Source organism: Pseudophryne corroboree, chromosome 2 (genome assembly GCF_028390025.1).
Source record: "Pseudophryne corroboree isolate aPseCor3 chromosome 2, aPseCor3.hap2, whole genome shotgun sequence".
NCBI lineage: Eukaryota > Metazoa > Chordata > Amphibia > Anura > Myobatrachidae > Pseudophryne > Pseudophryne corroboree.
In genome coordinates, this window is record NC_086445.1 from 238,041,361 (window position 1) to 238,056,255 (window position 14,895).

A 14,895-nucleotide genomic window follows, 5' to 3' on the forward strand; every position below is an offset into this window, starting at 1 on the left:
TGAACTGAACCCACATTTGGAGTCTGCTCTGGAATTGGTGTATAAGGATGCCAGCGACCGCCTCAGCTTCTCGGATATAGAGGCACAAGCAATCCTGGTTAAACGCAGCATGACTGATGAACCTGCCAAGGACACAAATGAGGATCTCTTTAAAGCCTGGCTAAAGCTCAAACAGAAAGAATGCGATTTTACCTACCATGGGATATCATTGTCCGACTATTACCGCAATAATCTCATTCCAAGAGGTTTCCGGGTACGCAACACACCTACAATAGGCAGATATAATGTACAGTTCTGCCGTAGGTGGGTTGCGATACTCAATAAATGCTCCATGGACTTAATCTTGCTGGTGGTGGAGGAGTCCACGAGGGAGCTGGGTCTTATTACCGAGCAACTAACTGCATTTGAAAAGCGATATAAAACAACACTCGGACAAGATATACAGAATGATTGGATAAATAAATTATCCACACAGATGGAGCAATATCGCCAGGACCTTCTGAAGTTCAAGAGTGACAAACTCATAAAAGTCAAGAGGGATTATGAACAAAGACTAGTCTACCCATGGCTGGGGAGTACTAGATCCAACCAGGAACAACAGGCTACCAACAGGCGGTTCCAGTCAAGACGTAGAAGGGAACAACAAATATACACGAGTACGTCAGCCAGCGATACTGATATATCAACACCGCTGGCATCTACTAGCACTGAGGGGGCGGCCCCTTTAGGGCAACCACCCACCGGCACTACGACACGATCCAACCAGATCCCAAGCCCCGCTCGCGGAAGAGGACGCGGCGGGCGCACCAAAACGAAAGGATCCTACGCGCCAAGACGGCAGCGTCCATGAAAGAGCTGGTATTTAATTTATCATCGGTCCCGTTGACGGACCCTGAACACCGCCTTCTAGCAAAGGGTTTATCATTTGTACCCACCTATCCCCTAGACAGCCTCGAATGGAAAATTGATGTGTATCGCCTTAACAGGACACTTAGACGCAAGGAATTCTTTAATGGTAAACCCTCCAACAGGGAGCTAAAAGACATCCCGAGCCAGCTACAACGTATAGCCCCTAAGTCTCAATTTGATCCACCTACTTTAAACCCTTCAATACGGACTTTCACCAGGATGTTGGAGCTAGAAGGATCCAAAACATCCGAGGATGCTATACATCATAATCTCACTAAGTCTGAACAAAGGACTCTTCAAGAGTTATCCCAAAGATCCGACATAGTAATCCGCAAGGCGGATAAAGGAGGAGCGGTAGTGGTTCAGGACTTGAATAAATATATGGACGAATGTAATCGTCAACTGAATGACATTACTACCTACAAACAATTATCCAAGGACCCTACACGCGAGTACAAGGAGGATCTTGACCGCTTACTAGTTGAGGCTTGTGAGGCAAAGGCCATACAAACTGCCACGCGGGACGCTCTCATAGTAGAATTCCCAAGGGCCCCTTTGTTTTATGTGGTACCCAAGGTTCATAAAACCTTGGTTGACCCCCCGGGGCGCCCTATAGTCTCTGCCCGGGGGTCCCTCTTCCACCCCATATCGGTTTACCTGGACTCTTTCCTTAATCCTTGTATTCAAGCGTTACCCTCCTATTTAAAGGATACGAATACATTACTCGTACAGCTGGAGCATTTAAACCCAGTACCTGAAGATCTGTTACTCTGTGGAGCGGATGTCACCAGCCTCTACACCTGCATCCCACATGATGCAGGTGTGGAGGCTGTACAACTTTTGTTGGGGAATAATGATAGATATACAGGCCCAGACCTTAGTTTTTTCTTGCAATTATTGAGTAGAGTCTTACATAGAAATTATTTCCTGTTTAATGGCATTTTTTACCTGCAAGTGGCTGGCTGTGCGATGGGGTCGGCAGTGGCCCCATCGTACGCCAATGCGTTCATGTACATAGTGGAGAAATCCATGTTCTATGTGGATCCTGTGGTGACCACTAAACTTTGGTACTACAGGCGCTACATAGACGATCTCCTGATCTTGTGGCAGGGGTCCCGTGAACAACTAGTGGCACTTTTTGAGCAAGTTAATTCTAGTAACCATCCTGTTAAGTTTACATTTGAGATTAACTTAGATCATATTAATTTCTTAGATGTAACCATTAAACATACGGGGGCTAAGCTATCTACTTCAATCTATGTTAAGCCGACCGATAGAAACAGCTTACTCAACTATCATAGCTTTCACCCCCCCCTTACTCCGTAGGGGCCTCCCATACTCCCAATTCTTAAGGGTCAGGCGGATTACCTCTGACCCGGGAGAGACGATAATCGCATTGAACAGCATGATGGAGAAATTCATCCAGCGAGGGTACCCTCTGGGACAATTGGAGTTAGCCAGGAACAAAGTTCTCAAATTAACTAGGGCACAGACACTGGCCCCCAAGGGCAAGACACGAGAAGACAAATGCTTACCCTGGGTAAGCAAGTATACCACAGCCTCCACTAGAGTTATTAAAAAGGCTAAACAGCTGTGGCCTATCATCCAAACAGATAAAGCTTTATCTGATCTAGCTGATACACGCCTTTTACCGAGTTTCACCCGCAGTAGTAATATTGGAGACAGGGTAATGAAGCTAGATATTTCTGATAATACCAAAAAACAGACTAAACACTTTTTGCGAGCCAAGAACGGCTGTTATAGGTGCCTGGGCTGTGCTACATGTAACACCTTAGTTTCAGGCATGACCTTCAATCATCCGCATTCAGGCAAGAAATTGAAGATACGACATAGGCTCACCTGCACCTCTACACATGTTGTTTATATCTTAACTTGTCCGTGTGGACTTGCCTATGTCGGCAAGACCATACGGCAATTCAGAGAAAGGATGGCACTACATCGAAGGCCAAGCATGGGGTAGCTAGCATACGTGCCACCTTGATTGATCATGTTCCTATCAATATCAGAGGTGGGGATAGAGGCAGACGTTTACTGCAAAAGGAGACACGTTGGATTTTCTCTCTGGGTACACTAGCACCCAGGGGGTTAAATGAAAACATGAGCCTCCAATGCTTTCTTTAAACAGGTCGCCCCATCTGGGCTGTTTCGAGTGATAATTTACCGCTCTGTATTTATATGCTTAAACAATGATACCCGAAGTGTCTAATGCCACTTGTTATTATCTTACATGTGTTTTTTTAAATGTATGTGTTTTACTTATTGGTTTTTTTCACAGGATGTTTTGCTGCAGCGGCGCCTTCGGGACGCGCTGGGCTGTTGCCATGGTTGCTCTCCTGTTCGTTTGGCTCCCCCGTCGCGTCACCGCTTCGCGACGCTGTACGACGTCACTTCATGATGCGGAAGCCAGCGTGGCGAGGAGGCTGGCGGCGGCGCCGACGAACAGGTGAGTATGCTTAGGTTTGATGGGTGTTGGTATATATGTATGTCACTTTCACGTGCACTGTTCTTTTGCTGTATTTGGCCCTGAGGACGGGGTTTCACCCCGAAACATGTCGGCCGTTTGGTCTTAATAAATGACCTATTTTTTCTGATGATAGCCTGTCTGAGTGCCACCTTCTTCCTACTTATATATATATATATATCTATGCCAGTGTCCCTAGAGGTTTATAATTGCTGCCCAGGGCGCCCCCCCCCCCCCCCCCCCCTACGCCCTGCACCCATACAGTGCCGCCAGTGTGTGTGTGAATGTGGGAGCAATGGCGCGTAGCGTTACCGCTGCGCGGTACCTCATTGAAGATCTGAAGTCTTCTGCCGCCTTTGAAGTCTTCTTTCTTCTCATACTCACCCAGCTTCTATCTTCCGGCTCTGTGAGGAGGACAACGGCGCGGCTCCGGGACGAACGGCGAGGGTGATACCTGCGTCCCGACCCTCTGGAGCTAATGGTGTCCAGTAGCCTAAGAAGCAGAGCCTATCATTTAAGTAGGTCTGCTTCTCTCCCCTCAGTCCCACGATGCAGGGAGCCTGTTGCCAGCAGTGCTCCCTGAAAATAAAAAACCTAACAAAAGTCTTTTTCAGAGAAACTCAGTAGAGCTCCCCTGCAGTGCATCCAGTCTCCTCTGGGCACAGGATCTAACTGAGGTCTGGAGGAGGGGCATAGAGGGAGGAGCCAGTGCACACCCATCTAAAGTCTTTAGAGTGCCCCTGTCTCCTGCGGAGTCCGTCTATACCCCATGGTCCTTACGGAGTCCCCAGCATCCTCTAGGACGTAAGAGAAATATACACAAAGACTAATGAGTTACAGTAAAGATAAGCTTATAAAGACTAATTATAGTGGGCCATACAAACAGGCATACTTACTGTATCATTTATTTTTTGTAGTTCAGAAGTGAATAACCTTGCATTTATCTGTGACAAAACTCATGTTACATAGTCATTCAGACCTTCAATTTGTTCAGTAAATAATAAATGAAAGCATTTCACACGGGAAAATATAAGATAGTGATTATATAGTTACTGAGATTTTACAAAAAATTCTTAATAAATAAAAGTAGTATATGTACACCTACACATAACAAAAGCCAGCATCAGGAAAATGTGTAATTATTATATGTAAGATTATAGGCTATATCTAGATTATATTATACCAGTTCTAATATTTACACAGCTAACTAGACTCTAAATTGAAAGCTTCAATTTTATTGTACACATATGTACAAATTCATATTACTTATGTATAGCATAATGCAATAACTCCCACGCTTCTGTAACCATCGATAGTTACAAAGATGGAGGCTGAGTTAGTGATGGCCATCGAAAATTCAAAATCATGTAAGGTGAATATCCGATGTAGAATATCGTTGCCATCGATGGGGGAGACCCAGATGGTTTCCCTCTATTGATGGGAAGTCATATAAAAAAAAAAATTCAATTTTTTCTCTTACGTCCTAGAGCAGTGATTTTCAACCTTTTTTTTTACTCGCGGCACACCAAACAATGGGGTTAATTCCAAGTTGATCGCAGCAGGAAATTTTTTAGCAGTTGGGCAAAACCATGTGTACTGCAGGGGGAGCAGATATAACATTTGCAGAGAGAGTTAGATTTGGGTGGGTTATTTTGTTTCTGTGCAGGGTAAATACTGGCTGCTTTATTTTTACACTGCAAATTAGATTGCAGATTGAACACACCACACCCAAATCTAACTCTCTCTGCACATGTTATATCTGCCACTCCCCTTCAACAAAATCTACACTGGCTCCCATTCCCCTACAGAATCCTCTTCAAACTCCTCACCCTCACATACAAGGCCATCTCTAATTCCACTGCTCCCTACATCTCCAACCTCCTCTCCCTTCATACTCCCTCCCGCCCACTACGGTCGGCTGATGACCGTCGCCTCTCCTCTGCCTTGGTCACTGCTTCCCATGCACGAGTTCAGGATTTTGCCCGTGCTGCACCCCTTCAGTGGAATGCGCTCCCCCGCTCCATTAGACTCTCCCCGACCTTGCAAAGCTTCAAACGGGCATTGAAAACCCACCTATTTATCAAAGCGTACCCCTCCAATGCATAACCTAGTCCTTAGGCTGCTCATCCATCCCCCTGCCCCATGCCTTGGACATCTCTGCTTTGCTCGCATACCACCATCAGGCTTCTACCTGCTTGCTTGCACCTCATGTCATCTGTCTGTTGCCCCTCCCCACTAGATTGTTAGCTCTTCAGAGCAGGGCCCTCTTTCCTCTTGTCTAAGCCCTCTTCTTGACACATTTCACTCAGCGACCATCTTTACCTGCTTTTTCTCCTGCTGGTAAAGGCTCATCTCTATCTATGGCTGCCAGCTCCAAGTAGTACAATGATTACTCCTTCGCTACTTACATCTAAGCTGTATTATGTTTTGAGAATTGTGTTGCTCTTTGTTACCTGCACTCCATTTTTGTTATTTATTTACTGTTATGCTAAGTTTTGTCTCCCGGTACTGTCCTTTGTATGGCGCTGCGAAACACTTGTGGCGCCCTATAAATAAAATGTAATAATAATAATAATAATCTGCCTCCCCTGCAGTGCACATGGTTTTGCCCAATTGCTAACAGAATTCCCGCTGCGATCAACTTGGAATTACCCCCAATATTTTAAAATTCCCAAGGCACACCATCAGTTCCCCACAGAAAAAAAAAACAAAAAAAAAACACACACATTGGCCCTCACAGTAAAAAAAATTCCACACATACATTGGCCTACACAGAAAAAACAATCACATTGCTCCCCACATAAATCATGTTGCTCCCTAGATAAATCCTATTGCTTCCCACATAAATTAATCACATTGCTCCCTACATAAATCCTATTGCTTCCCACATGAATTATTCACATTGTTCCCCCAAAAAATCCACAAATCCTTATTCTCCCCACATAAATTCTATTGAAATCCTATTGTTCCCCACAGGAGAAATAAAATAACAAATATTAGCCCATACCAGTCAGCTGACCTCCTCCCTGTTCCTCAGTGGTGGGTAGGGAGGCCAATCCCGGGCCGTTTTTTCAATCCCGGGATTCGGGATTGAAAAACGGTCAATCCCGGGATTCCCGGGATTGCAGTAGGGACCAGTGAAAGATGTAGGGAGCAGCGCTGGAGGGAGGGTGTAGGTAGCGGTGCGGGAGGTAGGGATGGGGTAGGCATAGGCGTGCGCAGACACTGACAGGCGGGTGCCGCTCCGGACTTCCCCCCCCCACCCTCCACGGCATTATAGTGTTCTCTCACCTCCCCTGTCCTGGATATAGACTGCTCACCTGGGCGGCCCTGGGAGTGTGGGGGGGGGGGAAAGTCCGGAGCGGCACCCACCTGTCAGTGTCTGCGCACACCTATGGGGGTAGGTAGCGGTGCGGGAGGGTGGGTGTAGGTAGTGGTGCGGGAGGGAGGGTGTAGGTAGCGGCGCAGGAGGGAGGGTGGGTGTAAGTAATAACATTTACTATTAGGCGGGCGGCCGCGGCAGCCATGGACACACTGAACACGGCGGCATTTCAAATGAAGCGCCGGCCGCCAGCCAACCAGAGCTGGTGGACCGCCAGCCAATCAGGGAAGCTGACGCAGCAGTCGCTCCTGATTGGCTGCCGCTGCTGCGGCAGCTTCCCTGATTGGCTGCCGGTCCGCCAGCTCTGATTGGCTGGCGGCCGGCGCTTCATTTGAAATGCCGCCGCGTTCAGCGTGTCCATGGCTGTCACGCCCGCCTGATAGTAAGTGTTATTACTTACACCCACCCGCCCTTCCGCGCCGCTTCCAACCCTCCCGCACATGCGCACTCTAATCCCTTGAATCCCGGGATTGGAGGCTCCAATCCCGGGATTCAAATCCCGGCATTTTTGGGCCCAAATCCCGGGATCCCGCCGATCCCGATCCCGGGATTGGCCTCCCTAGTGGTGGGGGTTGTTCATAGTGGAGTGCTGCGAATACTGAGCAGCGGGCAGTGGGCAGGTGTGGATGTGGGTGGGCAAGGAAAGCTGTGTATGCAGGCGGGAACTGGAAGATGTGTATGCAGGCGGGTGGGCTGGCTGGTGATATGCAGCGGCCGTGACCTATGATATCACACCGCCGTGTCTTCAAGGCATAGGTCACGGCCAGAGCACGACTGATCCTCTAAGAAGAGCCTGGGTCAACAGTTCACTCTGAAGGTGCAGGAAGCTGCTCTGGCTCCGTGTCACACCTTGCAACTGGTCGCGGTGTGTGCCACGGCACACAGGTTGAAAAAGCCTGTCCTAGAGGATGCTGGGGTCCACATTAGTAACATGGGGTATAGACGGGTCCACTAGGAGCCATGGGCACTTTAAGACTTTGATAGTGTAGGCTGGCTCCACCCTCTATGGCCCTCCTACCAGACTCTAGGGCCTTTTCTAGTTTTATTATTTTATTAAGATCTTATGCACAGGGAGGCCGCTGGCAACATCCTCCCTGCTTCGTGGGACTTAGGGGGGAGTAGTGTCCAACCCTCTGAGGATAATGGCCACTATCTCCGCTGACAGGACATTAAGCTGCTGAGGGTGATGATCGTTAGCCCCCGAGGCGACCGCTCACTCCCGCAGCATGCCGCCACCCCCTAACAGAGCCAGAAGATTGCGGTGGCGAGTGTGTCACCGGTGACCTGACAAGCGGGAAACCAGTGTAAATGGCGGCATTAGGGTGGGAGCACAGTTCTGACACATCTGGAAGGCTCAGCGGTACACATGGTGCGGCGCTGTGAGGGGCGCCCTGAGCCAGCGCAGGTACCCTTGAAAACTGGTCACACTTGCTATCAGGGAAGGTAGTTCTGCTGTTAGACACTTTACCTCAGGACAGTATAAGTCTACAAAGTGCGGGAAGACCCGTCATGTTTGGGGGCGGAGCTTCCCAGAGCGGACCCAGCAGCTCACCAGCGCCATTTCCCTCCCTGCAGATCATCACTGAGAGACGCTGACAGGGAATGCTGACCCTCCACACGACTCCAGCTATCCTGTGCGGTACCAGGGGGTTGTAGAAGGGGGGGGGGGGGAGAGTGTTCAGTCACAACTGTGTAATCTATTAAGGTTACACAGTCAGCGCCAGGCATAGATTCTGTTTCTGCCTTCTGGGGCGCTGTGTGGGTGCTGGCTCCATTACTCTGCGTCTCTCTGAAGGTACTTGGGGAAACTGTGTCTGACGTGTGTGTGTGTGTGTGTGTGTGTGTGTGTGTGTGTGTGTGTGTGTGTGTGTGTGTGTGTGTGTGTGTGTGTGTGTATAAATTCTCACATTACCATGTCCAGGGACTCTGTGTCTTGTGCAGCAGAATATGTATCTTCTCCAGAGGAATCTATTCCATGTACACAGGAATGTAATATTTTGTCTCAGCCTTCCAAATCTGAGCCCCAGTGGGTGGCTTCAATTAAGGTAATGATATCCCAGAATTCTACTAGGATTGCGCATTATGAGACTGAATCACAGATTTTAAAACAATCTGTGGAGGTTTTGTCTGGTTCTGTTCCCCCTACCTCAAAATCCCCTTGTATATACCCAAAGAAACGTGCTCAGATTATGCAAGTCGACACAGACACCGACTTTGACACGGCAGACGGTGATGCAGATATGCGGGGGGGGGGGGTTTCCCTGCAAGAGGGGAGCAACTCATGATCGAGGCTATTAGGGATGTGTTGCACATTAGTGACATACCACCTGAGCAGGTAGAGGAGGCTTACTTTACAGACAATAAGAAAGCCTCCTTGACCTTCCCTGCGTCTAAGTAATTAAACGCATTATTTGAAAAATACTGGGAAAATCCAGAGAAAAAATTCCAGATCCCAAAAAGGGTTCTTGTGGCTTTATCTGAAGGAATTCAAGTTCAAAATGGAATCTCTGAGAGCAGTGATCTCAGGTCTGGAGGAGGGAGAGTCTCTGGTATCCCTGGATATTAAGGATGTGTACCTCCACATTCCGATTTGGCTGCCCCACCAGGCTTATCTCAGATTTGCGCTGTTGGACTATCACTATCAGTTCCAGGCACTGCAATTCGGCCTCTCCATGGTACCGAGGGTGTTCACCAAGGTTATGGCAGAGATGATGGTTCTCCTCCGCAGGCAGAGAGTGAATATAATTCCATACCTGGACGATCTGTTGATAAAAGCGTCCTCCAGGGTAGGGAGGCCAATCTCGGGATCGGGATCGGCGGGATCCCGGGATTTGGGCCCAAAAATGCCGGGATTTGAATCCCGGGATTGGAGCCTCCAATCCCGGGATTCACGGGATTACAGTGCGCATGCGCAGTTTTGCCGGACAGCGCTGAGCACTATAGCTCAGCGCTGCCCGGCTGTCAGCTAAGGTAGTGATAGTACTTACTACTTGCGGGCACCAGCTAAGGACACACGTACTGACCGCGCTGGCGGCATTTCAAACGTAGCGCCGGCCGCCAGCCAATCAGAGCTGGCAGACACCGGCAGCCAATCAGGGAAGCGGCAGCAGCCGCGGCCCCTGATTGGCTGCCGGACTGCCAGTTCTGACTGGCTGGCGGCCGGCGCTACGTTTGAAATGCTGCCAGCGCGGTCATTAGTAGTACGTGTGTCCTTAGCTGGTGCCCGCAAGTAGTAAGTACTATCACTACCTACACCCACACTCTCTGCTCCTGACATCCTCCCTCTGCTCGCTACACCCACCCTCCCGCTGCTCCCATACTCGCACTCTCCCGCTGCTCCATACTCCCACTCTCCCGCTGCTCCCTACTCTCACTCTCCCGCTGCTCCCTACACCCACCCTCCCTTCCAGTTCCTTATATGCTCCCTACACCCACCCTCCTTTGCTCCCTACATCCACCCTGCCTTGCTGCCCTCCACATATACTTTCCCTGCTCCTTACACTGCTCCCTACACTGATCCCTACTGCAATCCCGGGATTGAGCATTTTTCAATCCCGAATCCCGGGATTGAAAAAATGCCCCGGGATTGGCCTCCCTACTCCAGGGAGAAATTGTTGCAAAGCATTGCTCTCACGACTCGACTGCTCAGGGATCACGGATGGATCCTGAATCTTCCAAAGTCACATTTGGAGCCAAGGAGATTGTCTTTCCTAGGGATGATCCTCGACACGCAGGTGCAGAGGGTATTTCTACCGGTGGAAAAAGCGTTGGTGATACAATCGATGGTCCGGATGTCTTGAAGCCTGCCCAGGCATCGGTCCATCAGTGCATTCACCTTCTGGGGAAGATGGATGCCTCCTACGAGGCGCTACAGAACGGAAGATTTCATGCACGGTCCTTCCAACTGGACCTCCTAGACAAGTGGTCAGGTTCTCACCTACACATGCACCAGAGGATACGTCTGTCGCCGAAAGCCAGGATCTCACTCCTATGGTGGCTACAACTGCCTCACCTTCTAGAGGGCCGCAGGTTCGGGGTTCAGAACTGGATCCTTCTAACCACGGATGCAAGTCTCAGAGATTGGGGCGCGGTCACCCAAGGGGAAACCTTCCAAGGAGGGTGGTCAAGTCTGGAATCCATTCTTCCAATAAACATCCTGGAACTAAGAGCCGTGTACAACGGTCTTCTACAGGCGGCACACCTTCTGCAAGATCAGACCATTCAGGTGCAATCGGACACTGTAACGACGGTGGCCTACGTAAACCGACAGGGTGGAATGAAGAGCAGAGCTGCGATGTCAGAGGTGTCAAGAATCCTCCTCTTGGCAGAAAGGCACGCTGTGGCGCTGTCAGCAATCTTCATTCTGGGAGTGGACAACTGGGAAGCGGACTTCCTCAGCAGGCACGATCTCCGTCCAGGAGAGTGGGGCCTCCATCCGGAGGTGTTCACGGAGGTGACAAGTCTTTGGGGTGTACCTCAAATAGACATGATGGCTTCTCGTCTCAACAAGAAGCTTCTGAGGTACTGTCCCAGGTCACGAGACCCACGAGCAGCGGCGATGGACGCCATGGTAACTCCGTGGGTGTTCAAGTCAGTGTACATGTTCCCTCCGCTTCCACTCATCCCAAGGATTCTAAAACTCATAAAGAGAACAAGAGTCCAGGCAATCCTCATTGCTCCAGACTGGCCAAGACGGGCTTGGTACGCGGATCTTCTGGAGTTACTGCTGGAAGATCCGAGGCCTCTTCCTCTTCAAGAGGACCTTCTGCAACAGGGTCCATTCGCTTATCAAGACTTACCACGGCAACATTTGATGGCATGGAGGTTGAACGCCAGATCTTAGCTCGGAAGGGCATTCTGAACAAGGTTATTCCTACCCTGATACAGGCTAGGAATGGAGTAACGTCTAAACATTACCATCGCATTTAGAAAAAGTATGTGTCTTGGTGTGAATCCAAGACGTTTCCTACAGTGGAGTTTCAACTTGGATGGTTTCTCCTCTTCCTCCAAGCAGGTGTGGATATGGGCCTGCGTTTGGGATCCCTGAATGTCCAGATTTCGGCCTTATCCATTTTCTTCCAGAAACACCTGGCTTCCCTCCCTGAGGTTCAGACTTTCTTGAAAGGGGTTCTGCACATACAGCCTCCCTTTGTGCCTCCTACGGCACCCTGGGATCTTAACGTGGTATTGCAGTTCCTGCAATCGGATTGGTTCGAGCCTCTACAGGAGGCTGAGGTCAAGTTTCTCACGTGGAAAACTGTCACGTTGTTGGCCTTGGCTTCTGCTAGACGTGTATTGGAATTGGGGGCTTTGTCTTGTAAAAGCCCCTACTTAATCTTCCATGCGGATAGAGCGGAACTCCAGACGCGTTAGCAGTTCCTTCCGAAGGTTGTGTCGGCTTTTCATGTCAACCAACCTATTATGGTGCCAGTGGCTACTGACACCTCAATTCCATCAAAGTCCTTGGATGTTGGGAGGGCTCTGAAGATCTATGTAGCGAGGACTGCCCATCACAGAAAATCAGATTCTCTGTTTGTCCTGTATGATCCCAAGAAACTTGGGTCTCCTGCTTCTAAGCAGACGATTTCTCGCTGGATCAGGTTCACTATCCAGCATGCGTATTCTACGGCAGGATTGCCGTGTCCAAGATCGGTTAAGGCCCACGCTACTCGTCAGGTGGGTTCTTCCTGGGCGGCTGCCCGGGTGTCTCGGCTTTACAACTTTGTCGAGCGGCTACTTGGTCGGGGTCGGACACATTTGCAAAGTTCTACAAGTTCGATACTTTTGCCCCTGAGGACCTAAAGTTTGGTCAATCAGTTCTGCAGGAGCCTCCGCGCTCTCCCTCCCGTTCTGGGAGCTTTGGCACATCCCCATGGTACTAATGTGGACCCCAGCATCTTCTAGGATATAAGAGAAAATAGGATTTTAATTACCTACCGGTAAATCTTTTTTCTTTGACGAGGTGCCGGGATACAGAGCATAGCTTGGCCCCCTTACAGCCTCAAAGCCCCGCCCTGTGTTCTGATTGGCCCATGGGCCAGTCATTGAAAAAAACAGGGATGACTATGGGTTGTGTAACTTCAACGGTCATCCACTGCATAGCTGGCAGCCAGTGATGGTTACTTGTCATATCACCAGATGGCAACCACACCAATGGCCATCCGTAGGCTGAGTGGACTTATACTGGTCACAGTAGCCCAAGGTGTCTACTTATCTTATATAATAAAAAGCTAATGCTACTCCTCACCTCTATGGGGGGAATTCAAGTGCTGACATTACCATTACGTTGGTCCATCATTTCGTAGGGCTGGTAACTAGTATTCTTAATTATTTCTAATTAAGGGCCCGTTATTCATTACAATATACATATTTTTATATTGAAGAGACAGGGCTACACAAACCACTTGAATAACAGACATGTACAATAATGTAAACACTAATACCTCTTTTCCACTGCCGCAATAATGCGGGTTATTGCTGGGTCAACCCAGGTCGCGGCTCAGGGGAAAAGTACATGAGGTTGAGTGTTTGAATCATGAGCGTGGCATGCTGAGTATTGTGTTTTAAATACAGGGGGATTTGTATTTTAAGTATAGGGGGATTTAACTAAAAGTGATTACTGACAACTTACAGATATGATATCACTTATAGCTCAAAAGTTAAATGTCTGAATGTGGTATAGGTTTGGTGTTCAAATCCCTAGTTTGGAGTGTTCTGTATTTAAATACAGGTGGAACAAGTCCGTGAAGGTCATTATTAACATGGTGTAAATAGACACTACATAATTATGGATAGTTCGCCAGTTAACTATCTGACAATGGCAAATGTGGTCTGGGGCTGTGCTGTGATGTGTGTATTCTAATACAGTGGCATGATGTACACTTGTATATTATATAATATTTGTATTGTAATAGTAAATACAAAAAGTGGGAGGATTATATATTGTTGATCCACAACTTAGAAGAAAAGTTCAAGATCCACCTCTGCAAGGCCAAAGATAGGACGCATGCTTACTCTCCAAGACTTCCGTCCTTTGGTTCTCTGTAGTCTGAGCTAAGCTTGCATACAAAGACGCAATCAATGGCCGCACATCGGTCACATACTGAGTTTCTGAGTTACGGCTTTCAGGTTGACCCTGAAGTAATTGTAACTGCGGGGGTCATTCCGAGTTGTTCGCTCGTTATTTTTTTTCCGCAACGGAGCGATTAGTCGCGAATGCGCATGCGCAATGTCCGCAGTGCGACTGCGCCAAGTAAATTTGCTATGCAGTTAGGTATTTTACTACGGCATTACGAGGTTTTTTCTTCGTTCTGGTGATCGTAATGTGATTGACAGGAAGTGGGTGTTTCTGGGCGGAAACTGGCCGTTTTATGGGAGTGTGTGAAAAAACGCTACCGTTTCTGGGAAAAACGCGGGAGTGGCTGGAGAAACGGAGGAGTGTCTGGGCGAACGCTGGGTGCGTTTGTGACGTCAAACCAGGAACGACAAGCACTGAACTGATCGCAGATGCCGAGTAAGTTTGAAGCTACTCAGAAACTGCTAAGAGGTGTGTAATCGCAATTTTGAGAATCTTTCGTTCGCAATTTTAAGAAGCTAAGATTCACTCCCAGCAGGCGGCGGCTTAGCGTGTGTAAAGCTGCTAAAAGCAGCTTGCGAGCGAACTACTCGGAATGAGGGCCTGCATACAGGATCACAGCCGCAAGCTGAGTCACCCCCCCACCCAGCAGACACGGCCACAGCACGCCTGCATTTGAGTCCCCGTTACCGCCCATAAACGCTCCCAGTCAATCACTTTGAGAATAAATCGTTACAGAGACCGGTGCGCATGTGTATATATTGCGCTAATCTATACGCATGCGCACTGGTCTCAAACCATTTATTCTCAAAGTGATTGACTGGGACCATTTATGGGCGGTAATGGGGAGTGGTGTGACAAAAAATCGCTCCACCGCGCACCTTGACATTGCTTTTGGCCCAAAGGACATAATTCTATAGACATGATCATAGCGTTACATATAGACATAACAGCAGTGCTGCTACACAGAATGCAGGCCTTGCAGGGGAGAGCGTATATTGGGATGGGAGAACGACGTATCTCAGTAACAGGCAAGTCAGCTGGTGC